Source organism: Pseudophryne corroboree, chromosome 9, assembly GCF_028390025.1.
Source record: "Pseudophryne corroboree isolate aPseCor3 chromosome 9, aPseCor3.hap2, whole genome shotgun sequence".
Taxonomy (NCBI): domain Eukaryota; kingdom Metazoa; phylum Chordata; class Amphibia; order Anura; family Myobatrachidae; genus Pseudophryne; species Pseudophryne corroboree.
The window spans coordinates 59,594,841-59,608,132 of NC_086452.1; the positions used below are offsets into that span (position 1 = coordinate 59,594,841).

At 46.2% G+C, this 13,292-nt stretch overlaps 1 protein-coding gene across 1 annotated transcript in view; it reads right to left on the minus strand.

The window, feature by feature from the left end:
* The window catches only part of LOC134957453 (aldo-keto reductase family 1 member A1-like), a 54,519-nt gene extending 41,564 nt beyond the window's left edge, over nucleotides 1–12,955 (minus strand). Inside the window, exon 1 of the mRNA XM_063939396.1 lies at nucleotides 12,872–12,955. The gene's annotated coding sequence lies outside the window, so the exon portion shown is untranslated. The remainder of the gene's footprint in view (nucleotides 1–12,871) is intronic.
* Between the last annotated feature and the right edge of the window lie 337 nt (nucleotides 12,956–13,292).

Below are 13,292 nucleotides of genomic sequence, written 5' to 3' on the forward strand. Positions count from 1 at the left end.
AGCGGTCCAGCCCCCTCCTGCAGCGTGTGGATGATGTGGCCATTCACCACTGCTCAGATATGCAGACTAGCTCTCCCCTTCCCCCACCACGGAATGTGGCCAAATACCGGGACTGTCCCACTGAATTCGGGACAGTTAGAGGGTATTGTGCCATACACAATGGTGGATGGAGCTTGTATCTCCTATTAGATAATGATTCATTTGGTTACCAGGCTTTTTTAGGCCATACCGACCCATCAGGCAATCAGCCCTTCTGGAATTTGCCAGAAATGCCAGATGGCCAGTCCAGGCCTAGTTACTGATAGGGTGTGGTTGTGTGTTGACACAAGTCCACTCTTGTCAGATATCAGTATTTGGACGTGAGCATAGAACACTGTAACACTACCAGGTGTGTCAGGTTATGTGAGGTAATCAGTGCTATACACAATAGGGGTTGGAGCTGGTATCAGGACACTCCTATTTAGAGAATGATTCATTTGGCTACTGCTGGCATTTGCACCAGCAAGTGTACCATGGGACATTTACTAAGCAGTGATAAGAGCAGAGAAATGAGCCAGTGGAGAGGTTGCCCATGGCAACCAATCAGCACTGAAGTAACATCTATAATTTGCATACTATAAAATGATACAGAGCTGCTGATTGGTTGATGGGACCACTTCTCCACTGGCTCACTTCTCCGCTCTTATCACTGCTTAGTAAATGTCCCCCATAGTGTCCCACTAAGAATGTTAAGCCAACAGGAGAAGCCTGAATTCCAAGCGCTCAGCACACATCTCTCCCACATCGGCCCGTGAATACGGGCCTTTAGAATCCAGGTCTGTCTACAATACTGAGATCATCCATCCTATTTGTTGGCAGAGTGTTGCGGTGTCGATATGGATGTTAGTCCAACCAGATTGGAGGTTTATTCAGAGAACAGAGGTAGCAGTTCATTATACACAGAAGAGGTTCTGCAGCAGCAGGAACTTACATCAGAATGACAGCACAGTACAGCAGTTTCACAGCGGCTACACATATGCATGATGCTGCAGCAGACAGACAAGGTCACACTACGCAGGAGAGCATAAGCTGTCTCTCCCAGGAAGAACTCGGAAGAAGTGCGCGGTCCCGCCCGGACAGCAACATCGGGCACCTCCTCCCACATTGAGCTGACACTAGAGGGTAAACGCTAGAGCAGGGAAGCTGCCTCTAGCGCTGGGACGGAGACAAGTCACTGAGTGCTCTCTTGTCTAACATTATTTACAATATCAAAGCATTTGCACCTTCCAGAGCTCAATGTCTAGTATTCCTTGGAGAAAGTACAGTACACGTTTAAAAGCAGAAATGCGGCCTTCACAATGAACATATAATTCTATTTTGATTTTCCATCACCCTCTGTATCTGTCCGTGTCCAATATTGATCTTCTAGAGGGAGGGGCTACTCTGACAGGGCAGACAGAGAGTGACTGACAGCTTTACCCAGCTTTGATTTGCAAAAGCAGGTTGTGAGCTATTCAATTCTGTGTGAGGGCTGCACAGTGCCTCCAAGATGGCTGATGGGAGTCACTTGGTGACTGGCGCCTTTGCTGATTTTTTCCTGCAACCCTGTAGAGGAGGCTGGACAATTATCAAATATTGAACAATAAAAATAAGGTGTGTGTGAATTCTGGCGCGAATAAAGTTAGCAGCCCAATCCTAACCCTCCTATGATCTGCCCAAATCCAGATCACGTGAAGAACAAGTGAAAAACAGTAAATGGAAAGAAGATCAAAGGCGCTACTTTACATAAAACTTGTATATAAAGAAAGAGATATAATATACATCACATTAATTCTTTGTAGTCCCTTGTTAGTCTCTTTATATTATTCCAGTAATTGCCGGGTGTTTACATGCAAAAAAACAGAATTGAACACAAAATGTGTAGTAATGTTTGTAATAAAGTCAATTTCTGTGAGTTCTCCGGCGGAAAAGAGCCCTATATTGTTGTGAGGATTTCTTGATAGCAGATAAGGATAGTTTCTCACCACCACTTCATAGGCACAGATAAACGTACCAAAACTCACTTAGAATTATATACAGGTTGAGTATCCCATATCCAAATATTCCAAAATACGGAATATTCTGAAATACGGACTTTTTTGAGTGAAAGTGAGATAGTGAAACCTTTGTTTTCTGATGGCTCAATGTACACAAACTTTGTTTAATACACAAAGTTATTAAAAATATTGTATTAAATGACCTTCAGGCTGTGTGTATAAGGTGTATATGAAACATACATGAACTGTGTGAATGTAGACACACTTTGTTTAATGTACAAAGTTATTAAAAATATTGGCTAAAATGACCTTTAGGCTGTGTGTATAAGGTGTATATGAAACATAAATGCAGTCTGTGCTTAGACCTGGGTCCTATCGCCATGATATCTCATTACGGTATGCAATTATTCCAAAATACGGAAAAATCCGATATCCAAAATACTTCTGGTCCCAAGCATTTTGGATAAGGGATACTCAACCTGTATCACCATACATGTAAAGGTTTCTTTTACACTTCTGATCATAGCACATGAAGCAAGCTCTGTTCAATAAAACGTACCACACTCACTTTTCGGCAGATGGAGTTCCATACATAGCGGTTTCTTTAAACAGATGAATCACTCTTCTCTCCAAATTTTTTTATTTATTTCCATATAATAAAATTAAACAATCAGATAAAAATCTCCATATTCAAAATCCAAAAACTTAGTTCCAAGATAAAACAAATGTGTGTCAGAATAGAATAAGACAATCACAAGTAAATTCCGGACTTATACTTGTGGACACAAATGCTATATTACCTTGGAATGGTATGAATGGAGAAGGATAAAAAGCACTGTCTGTTTAATTTTATTATATGGAAATAAATAAAAAATTTTGGAGAGAAGAGTGATTCATCTGTTTAAAGAAACCGCTATGTATGGAACTCCATCTGCCGAAAAGTGAGTGTGGTACGTTTTATTGAACAGAGCTTGCTTCATGTGCTATGATCAGAAGTGTAAAAGAAACCTTTACATGTATGGTGATATATAATTCTAAGTGAGTTTTGGCACGTTTATCTGTGCCTATGAAGTGGTGGTGAGAAACTATCCTTATCTGCTATCAAGAAATCCTCACAATATAGGGCTCTTTTCCGCCGGAGAACTCACAGAAATTGACTTTATTACAAACATTACTACACATTTTGTGTTCAATTCTGTTTTTTTGCATGTAAACACCCGACAATTACTGGAATAATAGAAAGAGATTAACAAGGGACTACAAAGAATTCATGTGATGTATATTGTATCTCTTTCTTTATATACAAGTTTTATGTAAAGTAGCGCCTTTGATCTTCTTTCCATTTACTGTTTTTCAATTATCAAATATTGTCAACCATAATAAACTGTAAAATGCGCAGCCAGACATCATTCGGCCAGGGCTGGTTCTACACCTTGTGGCGCCCAGTGCGAAAGTTTCCACTGGCGCCCCCCGTGGTAAAACAAAGCGCGGCGGAGGTGCGAGTTAAAAAATAGGGGCGTGGCTTCATAGGGGAGGGGAGTGGCTACAGTTATGCCCCCAGTAGCTGTGCCCCCCAGATTTGCCCCAAGTAGTTGTGCCCCCCAGTTGATTTGCCCCCAGTTGATTTGCCCCCAGTAGCTGTGCCCCCTGTAGCTATGCCCCCAGTGGATTTGCCCCAGTAGATTTGCCCCCTATAGCTATTCCCCCAGTAGATTTGCCCCAGTAGTTGTGCCCCGTCGCTCTGCCCCCTGTTGCTTTGCCCCCAGTTGTTGTGCCCCCTGTCGCTGTGCCCCCAATAGTTGTGCCCCCTGTAGCTATGCCCCCAGTAGATTTGCCCCAATAGTTGTGCCCTCTGTTGCTTTGCCCCCAGTAGTTGTGCCCTCTGTTGCTGTGCCCCCTGTTGCTTTGCCCCCAGTAGTTTTGCCCCCTGTTGCTGTGCCCCTTAGTAGCCGCTTACAAACACACACAAAAATAAAAAACAATACTTACCACTGCCCCGCTCCTGCTTCCCGACCGCTGCTTCTGCTGCTCTGTCTGGCCTCCCGCGTCTCCTCTCTATAGGACAGACGTCATGACGTCTCTCCCATAGCAGTGCCGCACTGACACTAGAGGTCAATAATGACCTCTAGTGTCTATCACTGGAGCCGGCTGCAGCGGATGCCCACGGCGTCTGCTGCAGCCGGGGAGCAGGGTAGGCAGCGGTGCCTGTGGGGTGACTGCGGCCGCGCCCACAGCCCACATCGCCTCGGACGCAGGCACTGCTTGCCCGCACCAAGAACCGCTCCTGCATTCGGCACATAGTGAGGAATTACCTATGCCCAGTTATGTATGATGGATGATTCCTATATCAGGGACAGGGCAATTCAGCTTTTAAACAGGTTTCAGATACTACCAGGACACTGTCCTACAGATGTGGGAGGAGCTTTTGCTCTCTGTATTGGGAGATGGGCGGGGTGGTGGAATAAATGATCAGAGGGCCTGATTCAGTGATGGAAGCAATGCCGGTGTTTGCAGACCTGAGCAAAAATTTTTCGATTGCACACGTGTAAGAGTCTCACTGCTCCTGTGCCAATTTAGATTACAGGCGGCTGCAGCGTGGACTTGGGCGCAGTGTGATTGACAGGGAGCATTTGTGAGAGGTAAAAGGCATGTCGCAACCATTTTAGGGGCGTGTCTGAACTTGCGACTATGGGCCTAATTCAGACCTGGTCGCTGCAGTGGCAGTGATCGCAGGCTGAAGCCCTATGTGTTGTGCACACGCGCAGCAGAACGTTGCTGGGGCGGATCGCGACGGCTGCGTGACGTCACACGCAGCCACTGCGACCAAAAACATGGCAGGTAGCTGCGTAGGAAGGAAGCTACTCGCCAGGTGCGAAAGCATCGCTGCTGCGTGATGCTTTCGCAAATGTGTGTGTGTGTGTGTGGGGGGGGGGGGGGGAGGGCCTGGCATGCGAGGCAGACTAGCCCTGTGCTGGGAGTCCCCCCACACGTCAGAGTTTTTGATCGTAGATGTGCGTTTTTACTCTGAGCGACCATAGGACTGGGTTTAGGTCATTAGGTTGACCACACTTACTGTAGGTTGACAGCCATTAGGTCGACCACTATTGGTCGACATGCATTAGGTCGACATGGTCATTAGGTCGATATGAACAAGGTCGACATAGAAAAAGGTTGACGTGCATTTTTTTAAACTTTTTTTGGTGTCATTTTCTTCGTAAAGTGACGGGGAACCCCCAATTAGTGCACCGTGTCCCCTCGCATACTATTCCCAATCGTAGTCCACGTGGATCATAAAGTATGAAAAAGGAAAAAAAAAGGAAAATAATTCATGTCGACCTTGTTCATGTCGACCTAATGACAATGTTGACCTAGTTACTATGTCGACCTAATGGCCGTATCCCATAGGGCTACATAGATGTCCGATAGTGGGACTGACATGATATCCATTCGACATTGGATCTTTGGGGATAATTCAGACCTGATCGCAGCAGCAAATTTGTTAGCAGTTGGGCAAAACCATGTGCAGTGCACAGGGTCGGACTGGGTTAATGCTAGATTCAAGTGGCCTAAGGGACCTTTTACATCAGGGGTAGGAGCCACGACACAAGGGGGAGGAGCTAGGCCAGCGGGATAGTTCCTCTACTATCCACGCCACCAACTATTACCTTTAGAAATGAGGTGGCGAGTGAAGCGGAGCGGAGCGAGCCACCGAGCCCAAAGCGTGGCGAGTGAAGCAAGCCCGCGAGGGTACTTTTCAGTTACCCTCGTCGGCTGTAGCTCCTCCCCCTGGTGGCGTGTCTCCTCCCCTAGTGACGTCAGAAGGTCCCTTCTCCCACTCCGATTTAGACCCAACCTATCGGACTGGCCCACAGGGGAACAGTGGAAACCACCAGTGAGCCCCACTGCCTGTGGGCCCTCCTCCTCCTCTAGAGATCAGGTGCCAGACTCTATCCTAGTGCACTTGAATTATGCATTATACTTATGTTACATAACATTATACTTCACAAGAATATGGTTTATTATATATTTACCAAGGGGAACAGAACATGTACACTGTAATTGTTAGCCAAACCTCTGTGGTGGCCGGCCACGCCCCAGTGGAGCCTAGCCACACCCTTAAGCATGGGCCCCTACAACAGCATCCCCCCGGTGGGCCCTTCATGCCCCATTCCGACACCGGCACTGCAGTGGGGTAGTGTGTGTGTGTGTGTGGTGTGGGGGGTGTGGGGGCAGATGTATCATGTGCAGAGAGAGTTAGAATTGGGTGGGTAATATTGTTTCTGTGCAGGGTAAATACTGGCTGCTTTATTTTTACACTACAATTTAGATTTCAGTTTGAACACACCCCACCCAAATCTCTCTATGCACATGTTACAGCTGCCCCCCCCCCCCCTGCACTGCACATGGTTTTGCCCAACTGCTAACAAATTTGCTGCTGCGATCAACTCTGAATTACCCCATTGTACATAGGGGGTCATTCCGAGTTGATCGCTAGCTGAATTTGTTCACAGCGCAGCGATCAGGCTAAAAATCGGCAGTTCTGCGCATGCGTATGTGGGGCAGTCCGCACGCACGACGAACAATGTCATTTCGCACAGGGTCTAGCGATGCATTTCAGTCACACTGCTTGCCGCAGAGTGATTGACATGAAGTGGGTGTTTCTGGGTGGCAACTGACCGTTTTCAGGGAGTGTGCGGAAAAACGCAGGATGACTGGGCAAATGCTGGGCGGGTGTGTGATGTCAAATCCGGGATTGAATAGTCTGAAGTGATCGCAAGCGCTGAGTAGGTTTTGAGCTACTCTGAAACGACAGAATTTTTTTTTGCAGGCGCTCTGCGATACAACCGTTCGCACTTCTGCTAAGCTAAAAATACACTCCCAGTGGGCAGCGGCATAGCGTTTGCACGGCTGCTAAAACTAGCTAGCGAGCGATCAACTCGGAATGACCCCCATAAGCAGTGGATTTGAGGTACGGAATGTGAGTGTCTAAGTACGGAATTGTAGTGTTTTTAAAGCTTTCCATCCCTTGTATGCTGCATCCAATGTTTATTGTAACTGACTCACACTGCTGGCTGTTCAATAGACCACAGGCTGATCACTATGTAAAAAAAGTTAGAAAAACAAAGTTAAGGGTAAATCAAGTAATACCTGCACCCAGGGTCCAGTGATTGGTGATCCGGCGAAGTAGCTGTAGCAATACATCACATCTAAAATGTTACCTTCAAAATGAAATCATACCCCCCTTATTGATTAGGTGCAGGGTGCTAGAATGGACACTAAGGATGGTTAGGGACCTGCTGGGGGGTAGGGAGTGTATGGGGACAGCCATAACATACCAGAACTGCCACTCATCACACCTGACTCACATGACCGCATGGACCAAGTAAGTGACCGCTGGGCCACCAGAGATGTTAGGTCGACATTCCATCATGACGTCAACATGATTAATATGGATTTGGTCACTGTTGACATATTAAGCATGCTGTGTTGCATTAGGACCTAGTGGTCGTGGCAACATTCTCATGTCGCCCTGATGCATTTAGACCTAACAAGCCACACCCCATCATGACAACACGTACCGATACAATGGTTGCAGAATCAAGTTCTGGTCCCTAAATCACGGTCCTGACCACTAGTTATTCATCTTTGCCCATCAGACCACACAAACTGATCTAGCAGCGGAGAGACCCCCACCCAGCACAGGATAACCCTGGAATTGCAGTATGGTAACTGGCAGCAGCCGCTGCGGAGCTGTAGGTTATATGGAGGGCACCAGAACTGTTCTGCAAAAATCTGCTGGAGCAACGTTACATCAGCATTTTCTGTTATTTACATTATTGTATCTGGGAGCAAGATAGGGCCCATCCCAGTGTAATTACTGAGTACACAGAGCTGCAGGCAGCGGTCACACCCTGAGCTGTGATACAACGGTTACTACCTACAGTACTGTTAGTATAATGATATTATACTCTGGAGATTATACTTAGATGACTAAACAGAATGAATAGTAAAAGTGCTCAGCAATTAAATATGTAGAGTTTTAAAACCAGATGGAACGGTTAAAAAGCATACATATTAAATAAATAAATATCACTGATTTCATGTGAAATTTCATATATGAGCAAACAACAATATCTCTGTCCACAGTCCATGTAGGTACTTAAAACTCTAAGAGGGGGGTATTCAATTGTTTGAAAGTTATGTTGGGAGTCTGTTTTTCCTATCTAATAGACAGGAGAAAACAGACACCAACCGACTTTTCAAACAATTGAATTCCACCCTAAGTATATATAGAAGCCTGTTCCCCTCCAGTCAGTGACCCAAGTATCAATCAGAGATGTGCCACTCCTTTCGTTCTGCTTTAGTTCTAATGAATCCTGTTCCTATTGTATCCTCCAGTTAGTGACACATGTATGAGATATAGCACTCTGTTACAGTCCAGCAATGTATAGTTACCACCTCTGCATGTCAACTGATGGGGTCCTTTTAGTGGAAAAACATCACGCCCACAACTGGATCCCTTATAGACTGTGGTATATCCAGCCGGGATGGAGCCGAGTGCCGGAAGATAGGGCTCAGTAATAGATAGAGTTTTGTAGTAAGTGGTCCAGAAGTTTAATGTAAGCTTCTTAATACCATGATGTAAATCCCATGAGATAGAGGCAATGGGGGATAGCTGTACAACCGACGCGTTTCAGTGTTATCTACAGCTTTTTCAACAGTAAAACGCGTCAGCGGTACAGCTGTCTCTCAATCTAACTCATGGGACTTGCAGCATGGAATTAAGAAGCCTGAACCAAACTTCCACACCACTTATAACTACATCTATCACCGAGTCTATCATCCAGCACCAGGGCCCATCCCGGCTGGAAATACCACTGTCTACAAGGGATCCAGTTGTGGGTGCTATGTTTTTCCGCTACAAGGACCCCATCAATTGACATGTAGAGTTGGTAACTATACATTGCTGGACTGTAACAGAGTGCTATAGCTCATACATGTGTCACTAACTGGAGGATACAATAGGAACAGGCTTTATTATAAACTTCATGTTTTTAGTCCCTACATGAACAATGGACTGATATTCGATTTCTAGAGGAACGGGGATTTTTTATTGTTGTTTGCTCATATATATATTTCACATTAAATCATTTATATCTATTTATTTTATATTACAATGTATGTTTTTAACCATTCCATCTGGTTTAATAAATCTATATATTTAATTGCTGAGCGCTGTTCTATTCATTCTGTTTAGTTCTACATGTATAGGGGCTGATTTCCCTTTTATCAACAGCTGGTAGGGAAATGCAGCCTTATGTAGCACCCAAAATAAATACATATTTCTTCTTCTGTTGCACTTATACCCCTTATTCACACAGTACATACTGGGAAATTGCCGTGTCAATCCAGCCGACAAATTCCCGGATCTCAGCCAGACCCTGGTAAAGAGCAAGGTCGTGGATCCGGGACTTTGTCCCATGTAGTTTTCTTTGACACGTACCAAAAACTCGGGTTGCAGCGCATTCACAGGCAAAAACCCAGATTTTTAGATCTATGGACCTGATTCAGTAACATTGCAAATTCTGCTAAGTAGCAAAATTTGAGATCCTTTGGATCGCATGTTGGGGGCCGTCCATCGCAGGGCACGGCCGCCCAGCATGCTAACAGACCCCCCCCCCCCCTTGACCACGCTGAAATTGTGGCAGCTGCGTTTGAGGTCACGCAGCTGCCCCGATCACGCCCACCATTCGCACCACCTCGCCCCTGGTTCTTATGCCACGCCCCTGCAACGCTCCATCTCTGCCGGATCTTTCCACACCCCAGCGAAGGCTGCTGCTTGATTGACAGGCGCATTTTCTGCGGGGCACCGCAGAAAATGCGGGCGCATGCGCAGAACGGCTCCTGCGCATTCGCCAGCATCCTGTTAGCAGATTTTGCGGTTGGATTGCGTATTGCGACCCAACCTGAATCAGGCCCCATGTGTGAAAGGGGAATTTGAGGAGCATTACATGCAAGTGAATCCAAATACATGAAAACGCTTATTCTGAAAGTCTGTATCATGACTCACAATGTATACAGAAGAAAGAGAAAAACTAGATTAACTGGTGATTAAATTATTAAGACACTTAAAAGACATATTAAGCTGTGTCAGTTGGCATTAACAATTAGATCACTATAAGACCACTGGCTGCAGCGGAGGATAACACTATTTGTAGAGGACACTATAATAAATGATTGACAGCTTTCAGTGTCCTGGCACCTTCCTCCGGGCTGCTGAAGAACCTCTTGGTTAATATTGTGCTTATTCACTTTTACAAACTCCTGAATGGTAATCGATCAGGAACTACAGAGATTGTCAGTGATAAATAGCTGCTGATTCACAGCTACAGACGGGTCTGGTATCATAAACCAGTAGATGGGATGCCAGCAGCGGTATCCGTTCACATGGTCGACCATGTTATGGTCGACAGTCATTAGGTCGACCACTATTGGTCGACATTGACATGGTCGACATGGACACATGGTCGACACATGAAAATGGTCGACACGTGAAAGGTCGCCACATGAAAAGGTCGACATGAGTTGTTTAACTTTTTTTTCTTTTGGGGAACTTTTCCATACTTTACGATCCACGTGGACTACGGATGGAATGGTAATCTGTGCCGAGCGAAGCGGTAGCGGAGCGAAGGCACCATGCCCGAAGCATGGCGAGCAAAGCGAGCCATGCGAGGGGACGCGGTGCACTAATTGGGGTTCCCAGTCACTTTACGCAAAAAACGACACCAAAAAAAAGTTAAAAAACTCATGTCGACCTTTACATGTGTCGACCTTTCATGTGTCGACCATTTTCATGTGTCGACCATGTCAATGTCGACCAATAGTGGTCGACCTAATGACTGTCGACCATAACATGGTCGACCATTCATACCGGAACCGCCAGCAGCGAGGCAGCTTTCCTCGCCACAGTTTCTAGTCCCACTCAGTTGGTAGGCGTGGACCCACCAACTGAGTGTGATTTAGGGGCGGGTGTCAGCATGACGACCGTCGGCAAAATGCTGGCTGTCGGGATTCCAGCGTCGGTCTCCTGATCCAGACCGTCGGCATTTTGACTGCATCCCCTATAGACAGCACACAGTGATTGATGGGATGACAGTGAGTAATAGACTGACAGCTACAGATTATTACAGTGATACTGACAGTGATAGATACAGGTTGAGTATCCCATATCCAAATATTCCGAAATACGGAATATTCCAAAATACGGACTTTTTTGAGTGAGAGTGAGATAGTGAAACCTTTGTTTTTTGATGGCTCAATGTACATAAACTTTGTTTAATACACAAAGTTATTAATAATATTGTATTAATTGACCTTCATGCTGTGTGTATAAGGTGTATATGAAACATAAATGAATTGTGTGAATGTAGACACACTTTGTTTAATGCACAAAGTTATAAAATATATTGGCTAAAATTACCTTCAGGCTGTGTGTATAAGGTGTATATGAAACATAAATGCATTCTGTGCTTAGATTTAGGTCCCATCACCATGATATCTCATTATGGGATGCAATTATTCCAAAATACGGAAAAATCCCATATCCAAAATACCTCTGGTCCCAAGCATTTTGGATAAGGGATACTCAACCTGTATAATGACGGTGATTTATAGTAATTGGTAGTGACAGGCTGTCAGCGATTGGTAGCTATAGACGGGTGGTCTTCAGGTTGCCGACTGTCGGGATCCTGGCACACAGTATACCGGCGCCGGAATCCCGACAGCCGGCATACCGACAGTTTTTCTCCCTTGTGGGGGTCCACGACCCCCCTGGAGGGAGAATAAATAGCGTGGCGTGCATAGCGTGCCACCGTGCCCGCAGCGAGCCCGCAATGGGCTCATTTGCGTTCGCCACGCTGTCGGTATGCCGGCGGTCAGGCTTCCGGCGCCGGTATGCTGGTCGCCAGGAGCCCGGCCACCGGCATACCATACCACACCCACTATAGACAGCAGGCAGTGACATATATACTGGCAGTGATTGGTAGCTATAGACAGCAGGCAGTGCCATATATACTGGCAGTGATTGGTAGCTATAGACAGCAGGCAGTGCCATATATACTGGCAGCGATTGGTAGGGGATGTAGTTATGTGACCGGCGGTCAGGAGACCCCCGGTCACAATACCGGCACCTACATTCCACCCCCTCACAATCCCTACAGATGGCATGCCGACTAACAGGGTTCTATTCCCACTCGTGGGTGTCCACGACACCTACAGAGTGGAAATAGAACCTGCGGCGAGCGCTGCGAACCCGCAAGGGGCTCCGTTGCACTCGCCCCACCGCCGGGCATCTCAGTGCCAGGATCCCGGCGTTGTTATGGTGACCAGTCTCCACTTTTATCTGCATCAATGTGTAGATAATGTAGTTCGCAATGGTATTAAGGGATTTTTAAGTACTATGACCCCATTCAACCTAATAGAAAATAGCAGCCAGTCCCACTATAACCTAATAACATAGCACAGCAGAGACCCTGCTGCAGCCGCCAATATATAACAGAACAGCAGAGACATATAACAGGACAGCAGAGACCCTCCATCCCAAATATATAACAGAACAGCAGAGACCCTCCCTCCCCAATATATAACAGACTAGCAGAGATCTTCCCTAACCCAATATAACAGACCAGAACAGCAGGGACCCTCCATCCCTCCCTCTGATGTAATGGAGCAGCAGAGCCCCCACCGACCTGTGGCAGCACAACAAGTATAAGTTGGAGTGCAGAGTGCTCCTGCATGTCCCCCGGGGAACTTCCCCCCCAGCCTCCCCCCAGGACCCCGCACAGCAGCACTCTCACCTGTGTATTATGCTGCCCACAGCTCAGTCACAGAGTGTGCCTGTCATGCTGGAGAGGGTGTATTATGGGCACAGTGAGTGGGGAGTGGAGAAAACTGGGAGGGCCGTTTCCCGAAAGGAGAACCTGCACAATATTAACCCATACTTGCCAGGACTCCCTGAAATAGCAGCAATCTCCCTGACTCCCTGAAGAGTCTAGCGATCTTCCTGATTCTACCTTACCCCCACTATGTAGCTAAATAAAAAGAAATCATGTAGAAATCATATATATATATATATATATATACACTAGGTGATTCATCGCACCCTACGGGTGCTCTTCACACCGGCGTAAGGGGCTACGCCCCCTTAACCCTTGCACACCCTTGTGGCGTGCAATATTTTTAAATATGGTGTATTACATCCAATCATAATTGTGTGAG